The sequence below is a fragment of the Mytilus galloprovincialis genome, chromosome 10 (genome assembly GCF_965363235.1).
Source record: "Mytilus galloprovincialis chromosome 10, xbMytGall1.hap1.1, whole genome shotgun sequence".
Lineage (NCBI taxonomy): Eukaryota > Metazoa > Mollusca > Bivalvia > Mytilida > Mytilidae > Mytilus > Mytilus galloprovincialis.
This window is the reverse complement of record NC_134847.1, coordinates 22,727,455-22,735,941: the sequence shown is the minus strand read 5'-3', so window position 1 is coordinate 22,735,941 and position 8,487 is coordinate 22,727,455.

The following is an 8,487-nucleotide window of genomic DNA, read 5'->3' as shown; positions in this document are numbered from 1 at the left end:
CTCTTCATAAGAATCAGGCAGAGTGCCATATACACGTGATGTATGAGGGTTTCAGATTTTATCTATAAATGGCAAAGAAGAAGCAGTAACCACATCAAAAAATAAATTTGAGTGGAAAAATATGAGTGGTTGCCATGGTAACGGACACTCTTTTTTTGGGGTTGTTAAGAGTGGTAAAATCTTTCAAAAATCATCTTAATCACTACAATTCAGGGCCTGATATTGAATAGAATCAAGTATATTTCATCAATTTTCATAAGTAATGTTGATACAACTTGGTTTAAGCTTCATTTTAATTAAAATTGCATGTAAACCAAATTTGTAATTTTTTTGAAAAATTTTGCCAAAAAATGCATATTTTCAACTTTTCTGAATTTGGGATTTTTGCAAAATTATCAAATTTTCTCGGGTGTTTTTCAGAAAACTGCAAATGTGTACAGCATAGTTAGCACTGTAGTTATGAAGTTTAAATACTACTTTACCAAATTAAATAGAAAAATGCTTGGGACCTTTTTCAGTTTGATCACCATAGCAACTGATTTTTATTATTTGCAGAATATAGCAGTTTAAGAGCTTAAATGTACTTAATTGTTTCATAACCGATAAGAAAATACATAAAAGCATACGCTAACTCTAAATTACCATCAGCTAGAGTTGCTGACTTCAATAGTTACCATGGAAACACATATTATTCATAGCAACATCTATTTTAAAATCTATCAATGGATTTATGTAAAAAAAATACATATATAGAGAGTTTATATTCAAATTTGAATATGACAGCATGCTTTTCTTCACTCACACTCTCTTCTGTTTTTTTTCAAAAGGTTCAACAAATGTAATATATAATGTATCATTGGGGTTGGAAGGTTGGGAAAAGGGGGGGGGGGGGCGGGGGTAGGTTTATTTAAAAAAAAAAATCATACATGTAAATTCTTGAAACGATATAAACGTTTGGTCGTAGAGCCTGATTATGAATAGAATCAATTTTTTTTTAGAAATTTCATATATAACATCAATATAAATGGGGTTAAGCTTCAGAGCTTAGTAAAGATTACAGTTTAAGCCGACTGTTAGTTTTTTTGTAAAAATGTGCTAAAAAACACATATTTTTATTTTTGTTGAAATATGGAGTTTTGTGAAATCATTAATTTTTTTCGTGTGTTTTTCCGAAAAATGCAAATATGTAAAGCATATAAAAATGCAAGCATTGTAGTAACAAAATTTGAATACTACTTGACCTAATAAATAGAATATTGCGTGTTGCTCTCTTGAATTTTATCACCATATTATCGTATTTTCCCCTTGGAAACACAGATATTATTTGTTGAATTCTGCAGTATAGGAAATTCAATGTTCTCAATTGTTTCCAAACCTTTATAAAAAATACATAGAAGCATATAATTTTATATACTCTAACTCTAAACTACAATCCTTAAGTATTATTACAACAGTAGCCATGGTAACAAATATCACCAACACCCAATCAAAAGATATATAATATAATTTCATGATAAAAATTATATATAATTAAGTTTGATAATGTTAATTTTTCTAATGGGAATATAACTAAAATTGAGAATGGAAATGGGGAATGTGCCAAAGAGACAACAACCCGACCAAATAAAAAACAACAGCAGAGGGTCACCAACAGGTCCTCAATGCAGCGAGAAATTCCCGCACCCGGAGGCGCCCCTCAGCTGGCCCCTAAACAAATATATACTAGTCCAGTGATAATGAACGCCATACTAATTTCCAAATTGTACACAAGAAACTAAAATTAAAATAATACAAGACTAACAAAGGCCAGAGGCTCCTGACTTGGGACAGGCGCAAAAATGCGGCGGGGTTAAACATGTTTGTGAGATCTCAACTGCATGCTTTGCTTTGTTTCACTCTCAGTCCTGTCTTTGCTCCTTGAGAATACTCAACAAATTTAAATATATACACTTGTGGCATTTTGGAGGAGTAGTGGAGGTTGGGTGGTTTTTGTTTAAATCTTTCATAGATCCTTATGAGGAAAATTGAGAGGTTTAGCTATAAAACCAGGTTTAATCTAACATTTTCTACATAAGAAAATTTCTGTACAAAGTCGGTAACATATGACAGTTTTTATCTATTCGTTTGATGTATTTAAGGTTTTGATTTTGCCATTTGCTTAGGGATTTTCCATTTAGAATTTTCCTCAGTGTTCCGTGTATTTGTTATTTTACTTTTTCCTACAACGTTTTGGCAGGTTTTGTTCAGAGTTTCAATCTGGAAATCTATAATTATTCATAAAATTTTAGTAACAGATGATGAACTTCATGGGGATTGCAATAGCACATTCTAACTTTTGTCAAGGTCCATATAATTTTTGAAAGTATAGCTCTGGAAGGGAATTAAAAATGTTGGCAAACTTCTAATTTTCCTAGCACAATAACACTCCCTAGTCATGAGCCTGTATGTATGTGTTATAAAAAAAATTTCCGTTCGTTTTTTGTACATAAATTAGGCCGTTAGGTCTTTACATTGTCATTTTGGGACCTTTTACAGCAGACTATGCGGCATGGGCTTTGCTCATTGTTGAAGGCTGCATGATAACCTAAAGTTGTTAATTTCTGTGTCTTTTTGGTCTCTTGTGGAGTGCTGTCTCATTGGAAATTATACCACATCTTCTTTTTTAGCTCACCTCACCTGAAAAGTCAAGTGAGCTTTTCTCATCACTTGGCGTCCATCGTCCGGTGTCCGTCGTCCGTTGGGTTGCTGCCCCTGAATTGGTCATTTTAAGGAAATTTTGCTGTTTTTGGTTATTATCTTGAATATTATTATAGATAGAGATAAACTGTAAACAGAAATAATGTTCAGCAAAGTAAGATTTACAAATGAGTCAACATGACTGAAATGGTCAGTTGACCACTTTAGGAGTTATTGCCCTTTATAGTCAATTTTTAACCATTTTTCGTAAATCTTAGTAATCTTTTACAAAAATCTTCTCCTCTGAAACTATTGGGCCAAATTTAACCAAACTTGGCCACAATCATCTTTGGGGTATCTATAGTTTAAAAAATGTGTCCGGTGACCTGGCCATCCAACCAAGATGGCAGTCACGGCTAAAAATAGAACATAGGGGTAAAATGCAGTTTTTGGCTTACAACTCAAAAACTAAAGCATTTAGAGCAAATCTGACGAGGTTAAATTTTTTATCAGGTCAAGATCGATCTGTCCTGAAATTGTCAGATGGATTGAACAGCTGGTTGTTGGGTTGCTGCCCCTGAAATGGTAATTTTAAGGAAATTTTGCAGTTTTTGGTTATTATCTTGAATACTATTATAGATAGGGATAAACTGTAAACAGCAATAATGTTCAGCAAAGTAAGATCTACAAATAAGTCTAATGACCAAAATTGTCAGATAACTCCTTAAGGAGTCATTGTACTTTATAGTCAGTATTGAACAACTTTTCGCCATTTTTGTAACTTGTACAAAAATCTTCTTTTCTAAAACTATGGGCCAAATTTAACCAAACTTGGCCACAATCATTACTAGGGTGTCTATTGACCCTGCCTACCAACCAAGATGGCCGACATCAGTAAATACAGTAACAGGTGAGCGACACAGGCTCTTGAGAGTTTATATTAACAGAAATGATAAAAAATAATCTACACTAAAGTCGAAAAATATTATATGGACAGAAAAAAGGGCTCCAAAAAGGTTCTCCTAAGATGAAATAGTTACTTTTAGAAATTTCGTCAGTTAACCAGGCCATTTAAGGCAAACTATACAGTTCTAACCTTGTCTGGTTCTGGGTTTTAAACATTTTAAAGTATCAAACAAAGAAACGTAAAGCAAAATGTGCATAACTCGGGAACAGTTAAAGTGACGCCAACAAATTCAAACTTGATATCCGTTTTGTGTTTATCAGCATTGCGTATATTTTTCATAACATTTGGTTGAGGAAAACTAAAATTAGAAAATGGAAACAAACTTTGAGACGACTACCGTACTGACAGACATGGGTAAAACTTACTCCCCCACACATTGCGGCGCGGCCATAAAAGTGTGTATTTTAGTTTTTGCCCTTGTACCTTCGAATAGATAAAATGTGTGCAATGCGCGAGACATTCAAATTTGTTCTTTTATTTCACATGGGACGCTAAAGTCTTATATTCAACTTGTTGGGACTAGAAAGCATTGATAATTACAAAGACAAACAAGATTGGTATTTACTGCGCTGTTTCTAGTGTTGCAGTTAATTGAATAATACCATGTGTGTATTTTGTCTTAAAATTAACTGTTATTAATCTTGTATTTCTTAACACATTCTCAGCTTAGTGGTTTCATTCCAAATCTCGGGATTACTGCACCGTCTTTTATAAAGGTTACAGAGACAGATACAGAAAATAGGGGCGTAATTCAAGAAAAGGTTAAAAAAAGACATTGAGAGTAGCAAAACGATTTTTTTGAAGATTCAAAGATAAACAAATGATGCATTTTTACATGTTTACTATCTTAAAGGAGAAGAAGGGGATTTCAGAAGGATTAGAAGTGTGCTTCAGCTGAACCCCCCCCCTTTACACACACACACACACACACACACACACACACACACAAAACAAGATATAATGTTATCGGAAGCATGAACATATGAGATGTTGCAGTATGTAGTACGGTGCATAGTAAGAAATGATTCATAATTAATATAATTATTTTGTACAATAATTTTGTTTTGATATTTTGCCGGTTATAGCATAATCATTTTACCCGGTAGTACAATACTAACTTAGCAGATGTATCTATTCATCTTTCTCGGAGATCCTGAATTCCAATTGCGGAATAGTGCTACAACAAAGGAGTTATTAATGATATGCTAATAGCTATTTATTAAGAGGATTCAATTATACTGGACTTCTAATATCAACGATTACCAATTGACTATTATTATTTTTTAAGTCCCCACCGACTTAATATTTGTTCAATTTGTCTGTCCGTCTATCCACCCGTCTATCACACTTCAGTTTCAGTTTAGAAATGCTTTGACCAAATGATTCTATTTTTGGTTTGTAAGCTTATTATTATATTACAGGTCAAGTTTGTGAAATATACTTGTGGGATAACATCTCAAACTTGTGTGTGCTCTAAGAAATTAAGAACTTTCTTACAACTGTTAAGGGCCATATTTATCTTGCCTTAGGTTTGCCCGGGTATTGCAATCCAATGAAGTTCATCATCTGTTAACTTTTAAAAATTGATTATCAGATTATGAACTCGAAATTAAGTCCGACAAAACGCAATTATCTTTTCAAGGATCAACTTGTATGAAACATTTAAAAAAATTAACATACCCCCCTTTTTTCCCAACTCTCCAACCCCAATGTTACATTATATATTACATTTTTTGAACTGTATAAAAAAACATCAGACAAGACTGCGAGTGAAGCTAAGAATAAAGTCATATTCCAATTTGAAATAAACACCCTCAATTTGTGTATTTTTTTACATGAATTTCCATTTATGCTGTTTTTAGATGGATGTTGCTATGGATAATCTTTGTTTCCATGGTAACAATTGAAGGCAACAACACTTGTCGATAGTAATTTATAGTTTGCGTTAGCTTTTATGTATTTTCTTATCGGTTATGAAACAATTCAGGACATTTAAGCTCTTAAACTGCAATATTCTGCAATTAATAACTCCGTTTCCAAGGAAAAAATTGGTTGCTATGGTGATCAAACTGAAAAAGGTCCCAAGCATTTTTCTATTTAATTTGGTAAAGTAGTATTTAAACTTCTTAACTACAGTGCTAACTATGCTGTACACATTTGCAGTTTTCTGAAAAACACCCGAGAAAATTTAATAATTTCACAAAAATCCCAAATTCAGAAAAGTTGAAAATATGCATTTTTTGCCAAATTTTTTTTAAAAATTTACAAATTTGGTTTACATGCAATTTTAATTAAAATGAAGCTTAAACCAAGTTGTATCAACATTACATATGAAAATTGATGAAATATACTTGATTCTATTCAATATCAGGTCCTGAATTGTAGTGATTAAGATGATTTTTGAAAGATTTTACCACTCTTAACAACCCAAAAAAAAGAGTGTCCGTTACCATGGCAACCACTCATATTTTTCCACTCAAATTTATTTTTTGAGCAGTATGTGGTTACTGGTTCTTCCATGCCATTTATAGATAAAATCTGAAACCCTCATAAATTACGTGTATATGGCACTCTGCCTGATTCTTATGAAGAGCTGTACTTTAAAAGTTTAATGCAATTAGGATAATATGCTGTAAACCATATTACGTCTCGTCCAAAATTTTACGGGCGTATAAAAATATTGTTGGCTATTGCCTTTTGTTAGATAAAATAAGTGCTACGTGGAGGAAATAGGAACTTTGTTCTTTTATTAAAGTTGTATCATTGTTAATATTAGCAGCATACCCTTATTTGTTAAACATAAATATGTTGAACAAATTGTTCAGTTAGGAAGTTTACTTCTTCATGTACCTAAATTTTCGGTTTTTTTTTGTTTTTTGTTAAAGTCAAGTTGTCTTTTGGGGTTACTAAAGCAGTTCCTGGCAAAATGTCCTGGCTGGCCACAATAATAACAAACAAAACTTTTCTTTGTATCCTGACTACCATACTCCTGTTGACTTGGTGGATTTACAGTATTTATGCTTTCTCTTCTATTGTAACTGTGAGAATCTGGTACATAATTAGGTGTAGAGTTGAAATGTGGGTTCCCCTGGTACCCATTTGATTTCTGTATGTTTTCATCTCTCCTTTTCTCCTGGTTTACTTTATGATATCTTTAATTTGTTCAATATCTACCGTGGTGAATCCTGGTTTAGGAGGGTTAGTTTGGTTACTGTCTTCACTACGAGATTGACCATCTTGTTTCTTTCCTTTGTTTTTACCCTTTTTACTGTGTTTTCTGTTTTCCCTTAACCTGCCTAACTTGTTTCTTAAATTTGCTGACTGTATTTTCTTGTGGACTTATAGCTTCAGTAAAAGTAATAAATTCCTGCACTGCTTCTGCAATGGTGTTTGGTTCTTTATATAGCTTCACATGGACCCTACTGTCATGGTCAGAAAGTCTCATCAGAAATCTTTGTAACAGGTCCTCTTGCCTAATTTTCATATAGATATAGGAAGATGTGGTGTGAGTGCCAATGAGACAACTCTCCATACAAATAACAATTTAAAAAGTAAACCATTATAGGTTAAAGTACGGCCTTCAACACGGAGCCTTGGCTCACACCGAACAACAAGCTATAAAGGGCCCCAAAATTACTAGTGTAAAACCATTCAAACGGGAAAACCAACGGTCTAATCTATATAAACAAAACGAGAAACGAGAAACACGTATATATTACATAAACAAACGACAACTACTGTACATCAGATTCCTGACTTAGGACAGGTGCAAACATTTGCAGCGGGATTAAACGTTTTAATGGATCCAAACCTTCTCCCTTTTTCTGAAACAATAGCATAACATCACAACAAAGAAAAACATACGATAAAATATCAATTGGCAGACTTAACTCAATCAAAAAACGTATGATTAAACAATGAACGAATAAATTTGATCTGCGATATCTGAATACAAATGCACAGTTAATTAAATATTAGAGACAAACATTCATGACCAAAAAGCTAACAAACAAATTCAAACACAGGACATGACTGAGAAATATTTAACCAATCAATGTTCACTTTAGAAAAAAAACGGTTTTTTTATAATCTTGAAGTTTATACAAATGTTGTAAGAATAAGTGAAAAATTGAAGATATTACAAATAATGAAAGCTGGTGTACAGACAAGATCCATATAAATAAAAAATAACAAAAAAGCATTATAAACAGTATCAACAGGTCGAATTAACAAGAAAATACGATTTGAGAGTACTAGCAGTTACTGACAGCTAGTTAAAAGCCAAAACCAATAAATAATAAAAAATCATGCATCAGAGACTAAAATCGACTAAAACACATCACAGGGATTTAGTATTTTAACGTCATTAATAGTCAAAGAAGACATGACTTGTGCAATGCCAAAAATAAATGTATCGACAGGTAGTAGTATAGTGAAGAGCGACTTCTATAGAAATAAAAGTTAACGTGTCTGTGTCTCTATACATCTCGCCTAAAAAAATAATGAAATTTAGTTATGTTTTAATTTGCTAATGACAATATCAATATTAGTGCCAATGTGAACTATATTCAGAGATCTTATTACAATATTGGTACGATAACCCTTAATTACTTATAAGTTTGTTTAAAGGTTCAATGAATTTACAAGGATCACATAGTGATTTCCTCGCTTTAAGTACAATATTACCATAAAATTTAGGATGTGAAATACCATTTTTAATAAGCTTTCTACAGGTATAGCCAAATTTACTAATCAAATCTTTGTATCTATGAAAGAATTTAGTAAAAGTTTTAAGTAATTTATGGTATCGAAATCCCTGACACAACAATTTACCAGTGATGCAT